We start from the raw sequence: 19,268 nt of genomic DNA, 5'->3' as shown, positions 1-19,268 counted from the left end.
TTTGGGGGAAAACCGTATCATATGATTTTAACATTTGATGTTGTGAACCACAGAATATTCAAGTAATAAATTACTCAAAGTTCAAAACCCAAACAGATATACTGTCAGGTACATGGCCTCTCTACCACTCAAAACTCAATACTATTCACTTGACACCTAACAGTAATAGGAACAGGGAGAGTACTGAGCTGCCAAATTTATTTCTTGTGAATTTTCTTTATGATAAAATGAACTGCCTTTTTTAAGCAAGTGAAGCTCAAGACTGTTCTGAGTACTTTCATGCCTATAAGAAACGGTCTGTGCCCTAAAGATTCTAGTGTTTCTCTGCAGTCCACGTGATCCGTGTGCTCCTGTGCGGCAGGAGAGCACCGCGGGAGGCATTCATTACAACCTCTGTGCAAAACAGTGGCAGTAAATCAGTTTGCAAACAGACAGCAGCGTGAGCCGGCGGCAGCAGCTAAGAATGGCAGCGAACACTCCCAGCACTGTCCCCGAGAGCCACGCTCATACCCAGAGGGGGACGGGGTGCAGGGGAGCAGAGGTCCCCTGGGGGGGGGGCGGGGGGGCGGGGGGGGGTGACACTACATCAGCGCAGTTTACAAGTCAGTGTCAACCCCACCTGTTTACTAATGGGGCTGGATAAGCTCTTTCCGAGCCCCCTCATGCTGTGAGAGACGGGAGAGGGACCTGCCACCTGGGCAATGGAAGAAGGAAAAAGTGCATTCCACAGCAGGGCTCCCAGATAAGATAAGGGCTTGGCTCTTGGTAGGGCTGTACCTGGAAGTGTAAATCCAAAGGACAAACACTGGAAAATCCAGAGGTGTGGGGGACCAAGGGGGTCTGAGCATCAGAGTTTCCATTTAAGGGGAAAGCACAAAGGAAATAGGTGCTCCAGATACTTTGCACAGGACAGCTCTCTTGGCTGAGCACAGGAAGGTGATCTACTGTTAAAATGTGTTACTCAACTGCCCCACCCTTCAATAAATTAATTAAAAACATGATTAAAAGTGTTATGAAAAACATCAGGCTGATTGTGCAAATGTGACAAAATCACACACCAGCTAACACACAGCCGTGATTGTTCTTTCTGATTGATTGTGTTTCTCTAAGCATTGAATGGGCTTGAAAAAAGAGCACCCAATGATCCATACTTGCACACACAGTCACACTAGAGAAAGCAGCCCGGCTTTGCTGCTGCTTAGGAGGGAAAAATCCCTGGAGTGTATTATGAAAAACTACAAGGTAAATCAGTTTCGCACACACAAAGGGCACTGTACTGGTTAAGTCTGGCTATGCGTGCAGACACTCTGGCCTTTGTGCTGGAGTCCCAGGGCTCCCCTGCACTTTGAGGAAAAAGAGCACCAGAGGAGGGCAGAAGTGGGGGGGGATCTGGCTGCACGGCGCCACTGAACCCCTCCTGCTCTCCAGGGAGGTGCACTTTTTTTTTTTTATTTTTCCTCGAAGTTCATTTAACTAGTTATACTTTTCCATCCTCTAAAGAGTCCCACACCCTCCCTGTCTCCGTCTCAAAGCTGAAAAATCCACATGCACCAAACCAGCCACTCCCAGCCTACACCCCCCCCCCCCCCCCCCCCACCACTCCCCTAAGCTATACTATGTGGTCTGGCTTTCCGGAGTCAGTCTGCTGAACAGGCGTCCCCTTCTCCAGTTAGTGGAATGCTGCTCTTTTGAGAAGATAGGGGTTTCCTGTAATTAGCCCTCTGTGATATGCACACACTCCTTATCCTTCAACTCAGTGTCACTACACCCTCTTTCAGATTGACCCGTAGTTCCTGGGTAGTTCGTAGGGAACCTCTGTCTCCACCTTCAGCCACAAATGTAAATCCATTTCAAACACCTCAGGGACTGGGTCAATCCTGTATTCTCTTTGCCTTAGCATGGAAAAAAGAGAATATTCAAAATGCCATAACATGGCTGGCAATGGTCATACTGACATTATATGGATGAGTGTGTGCAGGAGGTTATGTTTATACAGTCATGCTGCAAGACACGAAATATGATGCAGAAAGTGATGTTCCATCTACTGTTCCCCTTGAGATGAAAGCAAATTCCATTTCTTTTTGAATCACTGTTCAAAACCACAGAGCCCTGCAGAAAATTCACAACATGAAGTATCTCTCAAAGCACTGACAAAGTACGACAAAGGTTTTGGACACTCAAGGAAATGTTTCCTTGATGGTTTTGATCTACACTGATATAAACAGCCTTGCTTGGTGCCATGGTTCTACATACTGGTGCAGAATGTGGCATCAGATTTTAAGGTTTTATCTCCCCCAGAAGACACCTAGTGGTGGCAGACAGGCATCTCTATCAACTTCCTCACACTCACACTCAACTCTTTCCAGTCTTTGGTCCTGCGTTGGAGTTCCAGGGAAATGCTGTAATCTGCTCACTGCACACACCCTGAAACAGTGTGGAGCTGACAGTCCGCAGACTCAAGGCCTCTCCTGCATCACACAAACACTGAGGAATGCACAAGGGCAGTATGGGATATCATACAGTGGCCTCAGAGTACAGAACTGTGCAGACCTGTAGCAGACCCGCTTCTTGGAAATGAGCGGGCAGCACAGATAGAACCTGCAGTCCAGATACACAGATATATCTCATTATTCCAACAGAAGTGCATCCACTACAGTGAAAAGTAGGACAGCTGTTCCCAAGGTAACTTGGGGTGTTCTCTTGATTCATTTAGAAGATATGAGCACAAATCACAGAATGTCATTATTTTATGTTCTTTGACTGTACGCTCTTTTCCATTCATAAACTCCTGAATGAAAAAAAGCAAGTTAAAGCTATCATGTAATCAGTTCTACTTCTTCCAATTTTCCACGTTCCATCTTACAAAGCAGGTCACAAATAAAGTGGATGAAAAAAATGGATCTAGATCTAGACAGTTTGGTTGAAAATGAGGACTGAGTCCAAACATCCACCCATGCTAAAGCACATTTAGTGAGCACATGCGTGACTTCTCAACACATTTCTCCACCTGTTCCATGACCTGCGAGTTGCTGTGTCATTGTGACACAGGACTCTCTTGTGACAGAGGCCTCGCATTTCTTGTGACACAGGTCCTCAGAGAGTCTGTAGCTTCTGCCACCCACTTACGCGTGGAAAGAGGAAATGAAACCCAGGAGCAGAAGACATCACACAAGACTCCAGGATGATGTTTTCTTACGCAAAACATCACCTGCTTGTAATTTTAGAAGACCTTTATGTTTTTTGTGCACCCTCTCCTGGCCTGTCACTCAAACAGAAAGGTACCAGAATTCACCTCTGTGGGACGCCTATGCACAATGCACTCTTGCGTTGTTCTCCACATAAAGCAATGCACAGAACACAGCTCAGCATTTCAATGCACACTTCAGTATGCTCACTTCCTCACATGAACTCAATTTCTTGAAAATGATGTTGAAATTGATGAATCTCCCCACCAGTAATTGTTTCATTCAGATATTTCAAAAACACTTACTGGTGTGCATTTGTATAAATGCTGTTTACAGTTATGTGATAAAAAGACTAAAAAAAGACAAGCTAATGGCAGAATGTGCAAAACATGAGTGAGTATGACACTGTCAAGAACAACCAGCACTATTGTTGCCTTTGAGTGAGTTACTGACAGCACCTTGGGTCACAACAAGAGGACTCAGCTCCCCGTGACCAAATTAACAGCGAATCACTGACCTTTCAGGCCTCCTCCAAGGCCTGGCCCCTTTTCCCAACTGTTATTGCATGCAATGAGTTGCAAAATATAAGCAGTTTTGAGTCACCCCTGCTATTAATAGTCAATTCCAAAGCAATGCTAAAGCCCCCATTGTTGGGGAAAGTCCCTCTGTAGCTGTTTATCTGATTCCTTCAAGTGACCACGAGTGGTGCCTTTTCCCCTATTTCACTCCTATTTCATTCTCTCACCATAAAAGGACAACAATACTTCTTACATGAGGGGACAGCAGCCTGACAATGGAACTGCTAGAGCCAAACAAATGAGGGGGATAGGGGAAAAAAAAAAAAAAAAAACAGCCCTTCTCTCACACTGTTGGAACCTGATGTCATGTGCTGCCCCCCCCCCAACAGCTCCCTCTCTGTCACTGAGCAACAGCTCTGGCAGGGTGCCACCTTCGCTCCAGCGCTGAGCTCAGCTGTAGAAATATAAGCTGACATCACCGCAGCACCGCAAACAATGCCCTGTCACGCGCAAGCGCTGTCCGCTCGCTCTCCCTTTCCCCTCTTTCCGGGAAGCGATGAGTGTGGAGTGAAGTGGGAGCACGAGAGAGGGAGTGTGGGGGGGGGTTCTTGTTAGTGAGCTGATCTCATGTGATCAGTGCGTATGTGCATGATATCATCAAAATGCATGAGCCTGAGGTTCTGATCAGAGGACAACGAGAGGGAGGGGGAGAGGGAGAGGGAGTGATCTGGTTGGATAGAAGGAGGGAGAGATAAAGAGAATGGGGCGATAAAGAGGGAAGATGAGATAGGCTGCTGTGTGTCATCCTCCCGGCTTGTTTTTCTCTCTCTCTCTTACTCCCTCGCTCTGTCTCATGGGGGGAAGCACGAGGGAGATGTGCGGGAAGGCACCTGATCCGGGGCGCTGAGCTCAGAGTGTTTGTGCTCCCCCTCCCCCCTTTTTTTGCAGTGTCAATCAAACAGATTTCATCCGATCTCTTTCTGACTCATGTTTACACAACTTTGCCATGACATGTTAACCAAACACGACCCCCCGGGACAAGGTATTGACTGCAGAGAAAAGAAATATTTTAGAAGAGGACACTGCCCCATATACATCTCTCATTCTGTATGAAACTGTTTTGCATAGTTGTGAATCATAATTTCTGGTAGGTTAAACTTTTGATAGTCATTCAGGTATCTCAAAGGGTATTCCCAATCTGGACTTGTTGATATATGCAGCATCATGGATGCTTTCAGTGCATCACTAGCCATCACAGCAAGCAGCCAAGATAACACACAAAACTGTCAACTCAAATTTTAAAGCATTTCTGTTGCTTTTAAATAGGCCAAATCAGTTTAGAGGTGAATCTAGAAATTAAGAAAGGGGACATGAGGGGGAAACTAGGAGTTTATTAATAGCCATGGCTTGGGGTTGCCTGCAGTGTAGAGATTTGCATTTTTGGCCGGCAGTCTGCTGTGGGCTGAGCCAGGCTGTGCTCGCACACAGACACACGCATGAAAAAAAGCCATGACTTCACAGCGCAAACCTGCTGACTGGCTTGCAAAAATCCCATTTGGAGTCAGCAAGCTATAAGCCTGTCTGGGAGGAGAGACAGGGGGAGAGAAGGGGGAAAGTGTCCTGGCCTCACCACAGTCTGCGCAGACAAGAGGAAAAAGCTGCCAAAAAATTCTCCCAGACCACATGCAACACCCAGAGTCCAGGGCACACTGTCTGGTTGAAAACTCCATGCAAATCTATTGATGCAAACAGAGGGAAAAAAAGATTAGCAACTGCAGATTTGGAACTGATGGCTGTGTAGTGGTGGGACAGCTGAGCTTGGACCTGGCTCCCTCAGGCTCTCATTATTCAGGACTGGACTCGGCGTCACACATCCGGAACTCGGAGGTGGAGAGCAGGAACAGCTCTAAGGCTGAGGGCTGCTCCTGCCTGGGCCTGACCACAGGGCAGCGTGTCAGTGAAAGGGAGCAGCCAGACCGGACAGACTTCTCCCGCTTCAATAACAGCCTCACAAACAACCAGACCCTGACAAAAGAGCACTGTTCCTCCACCTTCAAGCAGGCATAATTAGGTATCCATTTGAAAAAAGAAAATGAAAAGGACTCACATCCTGCTGCATACTTTTAGGTGTAACGGTTATCTTTAAAAAAACTGAGAAACACGATGACCTGACTTGTATGCAAACAATGAAAATCTAAGGAGAACACACAGCCTAATTTCTCCAACCCCTTAAGACAGGAGCTGTTTAAACTGTTTAAATAATTATGATGTCCTGAGTCAAATGAAATGATTATTATAAAATAATAAAATGGTAAAACTTTCCAGGTACTGGTACAGGCCAAATGAAGAATGTAATATATTTGATCGTAGCGCATCCACAAATATGCTAATACTTGAGGGACAGTGAATGCACTCTGAATTAATGTATTATATTTAAGCCTCAACAGTTTTTTTCCTTTCAGAAATGAAAGACTGTTTCATTCAAATTCAAGTGCTGAGTTGGCTGGGTCAGCCTGCCCTGCTGCAAGAAAGAAAGCACATCTTAACTTGAAGAAAAGTAATTTGCACATAACATCGCTACTGCTTTACAGTAATGAAACAAATTTGCTTTGCTGATCAGGTAGATTCATACAACAATGTAATTCCTACCCACTTGGGGGCAGGTCCAAATGATTACTTAGGTTTGAATTTAAATATGTAATGGCAGCTAAGCTTGTGGTAATTCCATAAATAAAAATATCTTAAACAACTTCAGTGAATATGTACTTGATAGCTCACTCAATAGCCTACTAGCTTGTTTGCCTTCACTTTCATGTTAGGCAGGTCATATACATACACACAGCACAGGTGACCACTTTGACATGTTTTCCATTTATACAGCTGAAGGCAATTCTAGGTTAAGTATCTTGCTCAAGGGTATAACAGCAGTGCTCCAGCAGAGAACTGAACCGCTTTGGTTGGAGGGCTATCTAAGCACACCTATCAGATGCCTTTCAATTATGAACTAGAGCCTCTGTCCTTGAGCAAACATTCTTTTTCAGACTGGCAAAATATCATATCACTTTCAGATACTGTAATGTAGCTGCAAATATTAGGACTTCATTGCTGTTGCTTATACCAAAATATTCTCCAAAATGCAAAATACTACAGCTAGGATGAGTAATGCCCAGCATACTAGAGTGACTACATGTGTGACACCTGTGATGAGGGGAAAAAAAACTATCCACTTTAAAACGTTAGTAACTGAACTCCCAGCACCATACAGAAATGTATCCTGCAAGCAGGAATGTCCTTCCAGCAGCTCTGTTCCCAGGCCTCTCCCTGACTCCATCCCTCTGTCTTCTTCCCTCTCTCTCACAGCTCTCTGTCATGTGATACTGGGCACCCTGCCTGCTCCCACACACTTCGCACACAAATTAGTCAAACCCTCCTGGAGGCTGTTTAGAGACTTGGGAAAAGAAAACAGAGAGCCTGAAAGGCTGGTCTTTCACACGAACGGACATAAAAAACTGTTGAGCTTTCAGGAGACACTGAAACTCCCTATTCCCTATCCTTAAGAGCTGGCACAGATTTCTGCTCCCCAGTCTGTTTGTATGGTTTGCAGGAACACAGAGAGATTGGAGACGTTATCTTAGACTAAACAGTTGCATGAGTGAAATCCTGTGCCTGGCTACCTGTGTCAAGGCTGGAACTGATGCGGGTGCGAATGACGTCTGCTAAAAAGCATATTCTTAAATATGCTTCAAATGAGTGGAAGGAGGGACACAGAGCAGACATGGGGTAACATTCTGCAGCATGTAGTGTGGACTCCATCTGCAGCTTATACCGTGTCTCCTTCCTATGCTGTCAGTAAGACCACAGCCATTATGTGAGAAAATCCCCCTCCTCTCTCCCACGCCACGCACCTCCCTCCACTGACTGTCTTCCTGTGCTCTGCCTGGGGCTTTCTGAGAATTACAGACCGGAGTGTCACACAGTCACGGAGGCCATAGCAGGGGGCAGGAAGCTGGGAATGTGCCGAAACGCCATGACTGGAGGGCAGGTTTCCTGTGCACGCTTAGGCGGGCATGCAGAGGGGCATGGGTGGGACACCACACTGCAAACTAGGGCTGCACGATATAGCCGTCGCGATATATCAAATAGCTATTTTTATCGCAATAACAGCTATCCCCGGTATGTGGCGTTAGGTTTATTCCCGTTTTGTTTTGCAACACATGAGTGCTCACCAAAGCTATTCATGCTCAGACTCCAGACTCCAGAGCACAGCCCTGATTATATCAAGCAGATCAGCGCTGATCCCCTCTTTCACCAAACTACACAGTTTACCATTTATCTGAACCTTTTTTGAAAAAACACATTCTTACCAAGTATCACTGTCCCTTATTTAGACATTTATTTCAAATCTCTGCAATCATAGCTGCGAGGTTGGTTTTATGACACCCATGCTACACTCAGATTCATTGATGCAGTAATGCAGTTTGCAGAAATGTTGTGCTGAGCTGAATCAAACTCGTCTACTCTGCAGACACAGACACACTTATTAACAGTGCTCCGGTGAATCCCTAGCCATGGCCAAAAGTGTAGCCCCAAGAAAATGTACACTAATACGTAAACAGTTTCAAATATCTATGAAATGTATCAGAGGAATAAAGAAATCTCCTTATAATCCCTTTGTAAGTAATCAATGACAACTCTACAGTCAGCGACAGATATGTGCTGACGGGGTCATAGTAAATGGCTTTAATTTTGAATAGCATCAGCTGCAGGAAAGAGGAGAAAATACTTGAAGTCTCCAGCATGGCAAACTGGATAGGGACACAGCACTGGACTTAAAGAATCTGTTCTAGCAGCCTGGATGAGAAGCCCCTCAGACACTATGGATAAGACACAAAGGAATGACAGAGGAAGTTGCTTTAGATGAAGAGGGAATAATTTACCTCAGCTGAATGAAAGACAGCCAGTGTAACAGAATCTGGAAAAAAATGGCCCCTTTTATGAGTTGAAGAGACCTACAGAAATAAGACCTTTCATTTAAGCTTTCTCACAGCTCTGTCCCCTGTGCCTTTTGTCCCCCATCTGAAAAAGCCCTCTTTGCTACAAAGGCTATGAACTCCTAAAAGGAAATTCCAGGATCTGTATATGTTTTGGAACAGGAACTGATTTCCACAGGTAGGACAAGTAAGACAAGTAAAGCAGGTGAGACAGAGAAGGGAAGAGAGTATGCCCTCCCCTCAGGGTAAACCTCAGGTCAGCTGCCAAGGACAAGTGTGGAGATCAGGGAACTACGCACTCTGCCAGTGGAAACTCAAGACAATGACTCAGAGCAGTGTTTGGGAAATGCCTCTTGTTGTGGTGTCAGTTACATAGAACACCGTCCTTCACCATCAATACCTGTGCATTAACTATGAGAAACTATAATCAATTAAAAGATATAGTGTACTGACGTTCATAGCATTTCAAGGAAAACAGCACTGATCTGATAACAACTGATTTCCCTTTGATGATTGTTTATTTTGCTGTCAGGTGCCGCCATTTAGTATCATCCTAATCAGACTATCAATGCAGGGTGCTTATGACAACTCAAGGAAACAAGGAAAAAATCTACACTCATCTACAGTCTCCAATGCTACATGTTGGTACACACAGGTATAGACTGGAGAAAACTGTCGTAGGCTCCCTTGGTGATCACTGGTAAGCCTGTGATAAATGGAGATAGACTTGAGGAGAAAGCAGGCATGCCATTTCTGTGGCAATGAGCACAAACAGATAATGTATGGAAAACCGTGTTTCGTGGCAGAGAGGGGAAAATATTACCCTTGGAACAGAGCTGGATTTGTGTGCACGCATGCTTATCTCAGATCAAGCGTACCACCTGTGACACCAGTCAGGCAACAGCCTCAGAAAGAGAAGCATTTCCTGAAGAGAAGTATTTCCTGGTTGTTCATTCATTCCTTTTGAAAGCCAACTGAGTGAACCCACAATGAGGAACCACACCTGCCTGGTGCTGCTCAGCCACCTCTCCACACAAACAGTGTGGCTCTTATTGCAGAGAACCACACTGAGAGAAATACAGTAAGTCAGAGGGTCTTCAGACACACTGAAGGCCCTCTTGTATCCATGTCCAACCAATGATGCTCTTGCACCATTCTCATCCCATTCTCAGGCCCATCCAATGATCTTTGTGGTCCTTGTGGATCTTTTGGGTGGCAAGGGTGCTTGGAGGTAAAATGTGGAGGCAAAGAGTCACAGTGCTGCTAACAGCCTGTCTCTGGGAATGAGCACCAACAGGGAAAAAGGGGCTGTTTGTCCCCTATGGTGTGGACTGCTGTACTGCATGTGCTGACTAGACTGGGTGCTTCTGCTTTGGATAAAAGAGAGAATGAAATCTTGAAACTGATAGCCAGGCTCAGGAACCTGCATGCATATGCCCATGAAGACACACACCCATGCACACGTACACTTGTGCATACACACATGGATGCACACATGCACACACAGACATGGCTTCCAGCAGAACATGTGTATCAGGATCGAAAAGTGGAAAGTTTGAAGCAGAACACAACATGACTTTTTTAGCATGATGTTTTTAGCTGAGCATTAATGTGCAGGTAACACAGCTTGTTCCATCTCAAAATGAAAGCAAAATAATGAACGCAATTACTATTTGAGGTTTTAGAGGAAGGTCTGACTACTTGTATGAATCAACAATGCAAGTTTTCCTTACCTTTTGCTTCCTGTTTCAAAACAGCTCCTGTAAAAGAAAGATAAATCAAGAGGATGTTTGGCAATTCTGAGCAATTTCAAAGCTTTTACTTCTACCCTCTCATTGCTCTAAAAAGCAACAAAGGACTGAAAACCAAAAGCAAGGACAGTGAATGCAGTAGGTCAAAATTTGATAAGGATCATACAAAATAAATCAAGTTGAGCCCTTTACAAAGACTTGTCTTAAATCTGACTTTAATATAAGCTGGGTATCACATGAGAATTATCCTTGGTGGGACTCACAGCACTGTTAGCTCTGGCTCAGTTGCTTCTGGAACTGTGGGAACATCTGTGAGTTTGGGTATCCCTGTCCTCTCCTGGCCCCTCTACTTCACCACTCCCAGTTCACTTTAACAGCACAGAGCCTCACAATGACCAAAAGCAGCTGTGGGAAACACTTTTTACTCACTTGTTGATTTATATTGACTTTCTTGCCAGGTCTCTCTTAAAAAGAGGTTCCTAATATCAAGAAACTTCCTACTTAAATAAAAGTTAATAAATAAATATTATTATTATTTTTTTTTTTACGTGAGCAGTCTGAAGTTCTCTACTGGTAAGGCCACCTCCTTTCCTGGCACTGCTAAGTCATCAGGGGCCTTTTAATGTCAAAACTGTATGTTCTGACTAAGGGTACACCATTGAGGAAATAAGAGAACACATTTGTAGTTAAAGGTAATTTCCCAACATAGCATTCAGTCCTTTACATATTTAAAATGCAATGCACTTACATTTTGTCATCTGCATAAGGCAACAAAGCTTTAACATGTCTGAGGGTTAAGCAGAAATCGACACAAATACAAATATCTTAACAGATTATTCAGCACAAAGGGTTTCAGTGGCAAATCATTTCTAATTACAAAAAACTACTAGAACTGTCAAATGACAAGAGGCACAGCCCTATCCTTCTTCTTGGGGGACTGCATTTAAGGGTTGCTAATATGCTAGAACTGAGTTCACTTCCAGGCAGACATTAAAAAGCATGGAGATAACATATCAATTCGTGGCAATTTCCAGGCCACACAAATACATCATCCAGAGCAGGGCTACTCAGATTCCATCCTTAAGACCCTCAAATCAGCATATTATTCCAACTGTCTTTAAATGACCGATGGTCAGAACTGGGGAAGCAATTTAAGCTGGCTCTGTCGAGAAAATGAACAGCTGAATCCAGTGCTTTCGGGACCCTGCTTACAGGACCAGGGTGGAGTTCACCAGGACAGACTACAACAGACTAGAACAGTGCACACTCACCATCTAAACGCTCAATATACACATTTCAATTCTTGTATGGACAGAAAGACCCTTCCTGTGCCTTGAGAAACATTACGGAAATGAAAAATAAGATGATTGCTTTTTCCTGCAAATAAAGGGTTTCAGGAACAAGGCTGTGGCTTATTGCTGATGCATATTACTCAGGTGACATTAAAACATCAAAGAATCTAATTAATTATTCCACTTCAAGCCTCTCATGAGAGGCTGGGGATCATGATCACTTGGATAAGGAAAGGAAATAAAGCAATCGCTGGAACAGGCTGTCGAGGAGTATGTGGGTGTACGAAGCTCTTCTCCCTCCACTGTGTGAGAACAAAACAAAACTTGCTGGAGCATTCCACTCCCTCTTTGAACTGGCTGCCCACACGCAGGGAACAGGGGAGCAAAGAGAAAAGCACGGAGGGTGAGAGCGCGGACATGAGAGAAAGACACTGAGAGTCAGTGGGCGAGGGACCGAGATGGAGACGGACTAAGAGCTGAAGAAGACATTTGATTAATAGGCTCTGGGGCTATGGGAATCGAGACCGCTTTCTAGGAATGAAAAAGGGAGAGGGGAAAAAAGGCTTGGATCAAAAAATGCACTTCCACTGACAAGTAAGGCCATTGGATCGCACTACTCTTAGTCTCACTGATCAAACACAGATAAATTAACACAGCAAAACATTTTTGGGACCATACAAGGACAGAGGTTACACAAGCTATTCTTGGTGATTCTAATGAGGCATAAATTTGTCTAGGTGACCCATGCAATAATGTCAGATAAATGCACTTTTATCATGCACATATATTTATGTTCATTCGGGTAAATGCCTTAGAAATGAATCCATCAGGCAAACAAGAGGTCCAGTCCCATCATGATTAATGTGTTGATTGTATAAGAGAGGGTGTCACTTAGTCAGTGCAGACTGCCTCAGAGCACAGACAGGCAGTAAACAGAAAGCAGAAAGAGAGGAGGAGGTGGGAGGCGGGACATAGAATGTGACAAACCACATTCGCTGAACCCACTACGTCTACGGTATAAGACCATATTAGGTCAGAGGAGGAACTACAGCCGGAAGTGGGATGTGCTAAGAGGAACAATGTGACTTCCAGTACCCTTACGATTAAACACACACATGCACACACACACAACCCCACTTGCAATGTATTTTAAATTAATTTAAACCAGCTCATCTACTGAAAAGAGGAACACAAGATCTTTTTTACTGACGGGCTTAGTTGTGAAGTTATATAAAGATAATAAATAAATACATGTAAAATAAGAGCACATTAAACTGTGAGCACCTCTTGAACCTACAGATGAAAGCCTGAAGGCCTTTGGAAACAAACAATCTCAGGGGTGGGGAAAATGTACAAAACCTCGTTGCTCTTCTTACAATTAAATACAATCTGGGCTCATAAAGAAAAATAAATCAGTACACAGCTGACGGTCTGACATCCATTAGAAACAAACAGACAGATAGATAGACGCTGCTGCAGCCCTGGAACACTTGACCTGCGATTCTGGCCATGTGTTTGACGTGGATGCTAGCTGCGGCCCTGAGAGAACACACGCGGGTCTGGCTGGCCTTGGTGGGCTTTAGGGGCCGGCTAGTCTGGAAGTGAGGGAAATGACATGGAGAGCGGTCAGTCCAGGCAGTGGATGACGCAATAGTGTGAGAGTCTTTGGCAGGAAGCCGGGCTGGCAAAGTCCTACGCTGGCCCCGTCTCAAGGCTTGCAAAGAGGAGAAAAGTAGCAGGAACACCATGGGAACTCCATCTACCTCCTCCCTTTACTATCTCAGTCTGTCTGCTGTTTCATATCTTCTGAATGTGGTGCAGAAACTGGCCTCACAGATTACATCAAGCTCAGACTGAAATGGAAAAAACACAAATTGTGCAGTATATGAGAAATGCTTGCACCATTAAAAATTCCTACACTTGAGAAAAAATGACAAATACATGTTTATTTTGCCTTTACTTGGTAAAACGTGCAGCATTTGGTATTTCGATTACCCACTGCACACCCAGAGGAAGCCGTAATTCTTCACATTATTAAAAGCAGAATGAAAGGTCAGTCTACTGTTGATAATCCTTGTGGCCAGATGAAATGATTAAAATATTATTTGTTTCTTCAGAAACAGCAATTGAGGGGGGGAGGCATCAGGGTTACTGTGCAGAGAACCTGACAAGGATCAACAGTGAACTTTCCCATATAACACAGTCATCACTGACCTTTTATCACACGGTACAGTAGAAGCTGCAATTAACCGCTATGAGAGAGCAAGAAACCACAACCTTAAGGATTCCCTCCTTTTTTTTATTAAGTAAAATACCATGACTGGGGTCACACTAAAAGATAAAAACAAGCCTGTCCCCCAAATGCCGTCACAGAGACCGCAGCAGAATCTTCCCCTACGGTACAGTGCTAACCCAGAGCTTCTCTCTCTCTCTCTCTCTCTCTGCCACCCACACAGCAGGCAATCCCCCTCTCCAGCGTGTGGCGTCACTGTGAGTGCAACGCCCCCTCAACACCCCACCCTCAGCCTTTGTTCCGTAGCGTGCTGCGCGTCCCCCCTTTACGCACACGGTGGGTCCGCCTGTGAAAGCCATGCGGGGACTGACGGCTCGCGCGCACCGCGCGGTGTTTCCCTGACGCTGAATTCAGAGATGCGCCTCGCCGTCCTGCCCCTCTGCCGCGCTGCGGCGCGCTGCCCACCATGCCGAGGCGTGCAGATCGATGCAGGAGGGAGAGAACGAACACCGCCATCGCGTATCTTCATCAAAAGCGACTTGTCTTTCAGTGTTCAGTCGGGTTTGAGTCAACAGATGCTCATGTTTTATTCAATTAATTTAAGCAATCAAAGCAGTATTTGCAAAGCAAAACTTCAGCTGCTAAACGTGTTGTTGGCATTGACACTGGTATCTGTCTTTTCTATTTTCCTGTTCATTTCATATGTTCAGCTTCAGATAGTGAAGCTTACACTGAAATCAGCATATTACACAGCAAGTCCAGAGATAAATCCCTTTTCCTAAGATGCAAGAGGCAGAAACCAGCTCCCAGGGCCTCACAGCAACAGAAGCTTCTGAGCTGCACCTCAGACGGATGGTTGAAACCGAGGCACTTACTTTAGTCCAAAGTCCTTCTGTCCCAGTTCATCCTGCTGCCTCTCGTTGTACAGCTCCTTCTCTTACCCTCTCCACTTCAACCCGTTTCACCTTCCACCGTGCCAGCAGTTTACAGGTAAACACAGGCGCAGCTCACTTCCTGTGCAGCAGACATTATGGCCCTGACTCCCCCTGAGCCTCAACCTAGTGCCTTGACAGACTGAGCCGGAACGTTTGACCTGTGTTCACAAGAGCGTGAGGGGCAAGAAACAAACCTGCTTCCAGGAAATACATGCTTCACAAATGTTATTAAAGCCAGAATTATTTTTTTGTTTCCAAACTAAATGCAAACTTGCCAAGCCTATAAAAGCCTATAAAAGTGAGACACATTTTGTAATAGAAAATGTGATTATGATTACGAAGTCTCCAAGTGATCATTTTGTCTAATCTTGTAAATTAACCTTTTACTTAATGACGACTTCATCCCCGCTTTGCATGCTGTCTAACAAGGTTTCGCCCATTGTTCTGTTCATTTGCAGCACCAGTTTGGTCCCACAGGTTCTCAATGGGGCTGAAGCTGTGTGATTACAAAAGCAACGTTACGCTGTCCTTTTAAAACTGTGCTTATAGTTCTAATCTATGCACACACAATGCCACTGCACCAACTGCAAAAAAAGGCTTCAGTCAATTGTGTAATTTAGGTCAAAGGCATTACTAAGTATAGGCAAGTAAATTCTACTCATAGTAAGTGACTGCCAGTGTATATAAAAAGATAAATTACTTTAAATTTATTTAAGCGCAGACTAAATTTTCAGCTGAATGAACTAATGGTATTCAGCGATAACACAAGACAAACACGTTTCCACTCACGATGAACTGAATGGACCACCGTGGCCTGAATTACTTGACAATGCACGTGTAAGCTGGCTTTGACAGCAATGAAAATCACATCAGAGTGGCAACAGCCCCATCACAAAAATGACCTCACTCAGACCAAGGTTCATCTTCATAGCATATACACCTGATAGATGACTGAGTCCATTTACTTTTTCTTTTACTGCAGTAACTCCCTCTTACTGGGTTAAAAGAGCATTGAAGACACCCATTTTGTGCTTCGCCCCATATACTAGAAACAAGCCAGGGCAAAAGGAAGGAGAAGGACAAGGCTGTTGAAGGAGGGGAACACTGCAAAAGTGTTTTGTATGTGGAAGGAATTCTTCACTCCAAGATGTGATGTCAGCTCATTGCGAAACCCCCAACACGGTCCTAGTGTCTTGCAAAGCTCAACCTATTAGAACAGAGAGCAGGAGAAGAGAAGACTGTTGCCAAGGAAACAATTCTAGTCCTTTCTCTTCGCTATCTCTAGATGCACTGCACCCTTGAATCCACAAGTGCATTTAAATTCAGAGTTACACAATGTTGATTGTGATGATGCTAAAGGGCTGGAGATTAAAATGTATTAATATCCTTAAAACAATGCTAATGTTAAATTCATTTGACTTGCTTTAGCTGGGACACACATGGACCAGGACTATCTTTGGGAGTGATTATACTTGCCAGCTTCTTACATGGAAAAGAGATACTGAAAACGCTAAGCACAGAACACTACTGTGGTAAAGGCCAACTTCAAAGTAGTCCACTTGGTCTGACTCAAAATCACTCTCACCCACATTCCTTTCACCCTGCAGACTGCGCCTGCATCATCACAAACCAAATTCTTGTGATACACTGCAAAGTAAAAATAAGATCTCTCACTGCCCAGGGGATCCAAGTGCTGACGCGGTTATGCACTGACCACAACTATCGCTGCAGGGAGTTCAAACCACTGCAAGTGAAGAGTTGAAGAGAGGATGGAGGAATACAGATAAGGGGGGGGGCTTCCTCCCTTCCCCTGAGTCTGACACAAAGCTGCCCACCTCCACTCTGAGTGTGGCAGTGATGATGTCAACAGCCCGGCACACGGGCCCTCTCTGATGTCATCAGTGTGGGGATAGATCGCAATCATCGTGGCTGTCCGCGGCCTGCAGCAGAATCTGTACCTGACCCCACCCGCCCACGTGCCACACATGCGAGCATCGTCACACATGTGCCTTAGTACCCAGCAGACCACAACTGGTGCGGCACTGCTTTCACCACTGTGAGAGAAACAAGGGCCGGGTATCCCCACGACGGCAATCCCAAGAGAAAAGGTTCATTTCAAAGTTAATGTTCAAACAACCAATCGTCATTATCTTGCATTACAACTTTGTAAACAAAGTGTTTTCAGCTCTAAGCTCAATTAAGCTAATGCACTACAATTTCAGTTGTCTTCATTCAGCTTTATTGCGCTGGTCTTGTTTGATATGGTGGTCTAATGAACAGATCAAATTGAGCTATAAACAAAATAATCCTTTTAAAAGAATCCATATAAAATACTGTAAATAGTTATCCATGAAAAAACACAAAGACCTGAAACCTTTAAAATGTTTTGGGTAAGAGAAAAAAACTTCTCTTTGGCTGCAGTGAATTGCTTTGCGATATATTTATCCCACTGCCATTGGACTGGGTTTTGCTGTGATCTTTCCCATGTTTACAAACTAACAGGAGTGACAGGCACTTGTGAAATTATATGAACTATTCATAACTTCGGTTGTCTGTGAAATCATGGAAACAAATTCACTTTCACCGTGGTTAATGTACCTATAGACAAAGGTGTCTCTGCATACCCAAACATGTTAAATGCCATATAAAAACTAAACTGTAAAATGTCTTGTGAGATATGACATCTATATGTGTGCTCTTGCATACATACAGGCGTGTGATGGACTTGCCACAAGGTCTGTGATTAGACCTTTAATATTCAGCAAATAATCTTTTTAAAACATTGCACACAGTGATTACTGCAACATATGAAATACATTATTTAAAATAATTTAAAACCTGCAGGAATACAAGGGGCTGGCTGTACTGTACTGTACTGTACAAATGTACTGATTAAAATCAACAGGTTACATGTTTTCATGGTAACTGCTACAAGGAAAATTTGCAGTTAGCTTTTTCATTTTTTCACCCATTTTGAAGATCTGTAAATGACCTCATGTATAGTATACACATGGTGAAGTACAAGCAGTTAGCTTAGTCACTGACACCTCTACTGTACAGTACACCTCTACCGTAATTATTCACTCTGCTTGGTACAGACACCATTGTGCAGCAAGTAAAAGCCCATTAAGAAAATTACAGTAATGAATCACCAACAATATTATCTTCAATAAAAGCAAAGAGCACCTCTGTAAACACACACATCACATGTTGATTTGAGCTTGACACCGAAAGATTACGCATGTCCCTGTGCCTTTTGTTTTGATACAAAGAGTGTGTGTACAGTACTCGGCTATGGAAAGTCTGCACAGGGTTCAACAAACTTTAGCCAGGGGCAGTGGGAGCAGAAAGGAGAGGAGGACTGCAGGAGTGAAAGCGAAAGGAGGGATGACATGCACCAGGTCAAGGATCTGCCGCTGCAAACTGGCAGGGAGAAACTGATATCGAAAAAGAGTGCAGGTTTCAGTCACTCTGGGCAGACAATGAGTCCCTCAACCTGTCAGAAATAAGCCTGCATATAACATAAACCTGCCCTCCCTGCCCATGTTAGCAATGGGTGATAAAGAAAGACGATACAGACATCAGCCGTGTACGGCACTTAGAGTGCACACGTGCACAAACAATGCAACCGGCACACCTCTACACCCTGAGGGATGGCGAGAAGGGCACCCCCGAGGTGACGTGTCACTCCTGTGGTATCTGTGTCCCAGAATCAGTTCCCTTTATCGGGTCTCTGCGGTGCTTCTGCCCTCTCAGTTACTGTTTGCACTGAGCAAAGGCTATAAATGTGCACGGTGCTTCTGTAAACCTGAATGACCTGTACAAACTCTAACAAGATTAAGACAAGAGTGGATAGGGGGATGAAGTGACTAGACAGGGGGTTTACTCTCTGTCTATGTATGAGCAATAAGAGGTTGAAGAATGCAATAAAAATAACTAAAGAAAGTGAGGTGATTCCAAAAGTGAGACTGAAACAATACAAACACCTGGCATTTTTTTTTGCACTGTGCACTGAGACATTCTGAACAATAAATTCATTTTGTGACACAATTGCTTTCTGATTGAATATTTTTCGTTTTTAATAGGCAGATTCTCTGCAAACATCATAAACTTCCAATTAGTGTAATTCACTTGTTTGAAAAGAAAGGAGAATTGAAGGTGTACATTCTGACTAAGGACTGAGTTTATGAGCAGTAATACTCTAGTTTTGACAGTGGTGGTGAATTGAGTCAGAGAGTGAGAGTAAGTATGATTCTCTGAGGCCCCGATTCAGCCGAAAAATCCCCAAGTCATGGCACTTTGCACTGAAATAGCCTAAAATACAACAGCAGTAGAAATACAACAGTAGTAGAAATTAAGCACA

The 19,268-nt window shown here is 44.2% G+C and overlaps 1 protein-coding gene across 3 annotated transcripts in view; it reads right to left on the bottom strand.

Annotated features, from left to right (window-relative positions):
- Positions 1-19,268, bottom strand: part of LOC118772396 (guanine nucleotide-binding protein G(I)/G(S)/G(O) subunit gamma-7) — a 64,243-nt gene that overhangs the window by 9,029 nt on the left and 35,946 nt on the right. For 2 of the 3 annotated variants that reach the window (XM_036520679.1, XM_036520677.1), the window contains one exon: positions 10,428-10,454. The gene's annotated coding sequence lies outside the window, so the exon portion shown is untranslated. Of the gene's footprint in view, positions 1-10,427; positions 10,455-14,845; positions 14,924-19,268 lie in introns of those variants that run through there. The other variant, XM_036520678.1, reaches the window with a different exon arrangement.

The sequence above is a fragment of the Megalops cyprinoides genome, chromosome 2 (genome assembly GCF_013368585.1).
Source record: "Megalops cyprinoides isolate fMegCyp1 chromosome 2, fMegCyp1.pri, whole genome shotgun sequence".
NCBI lineage: Eukaryota > Metazoa > Chordata > Actinopteri > Elopiformes > Megalopidae > Megalops > Megalops cyprinoides.
This window is presented reverse-complemented; position numbering and strand designations above follow the sequence as displayed.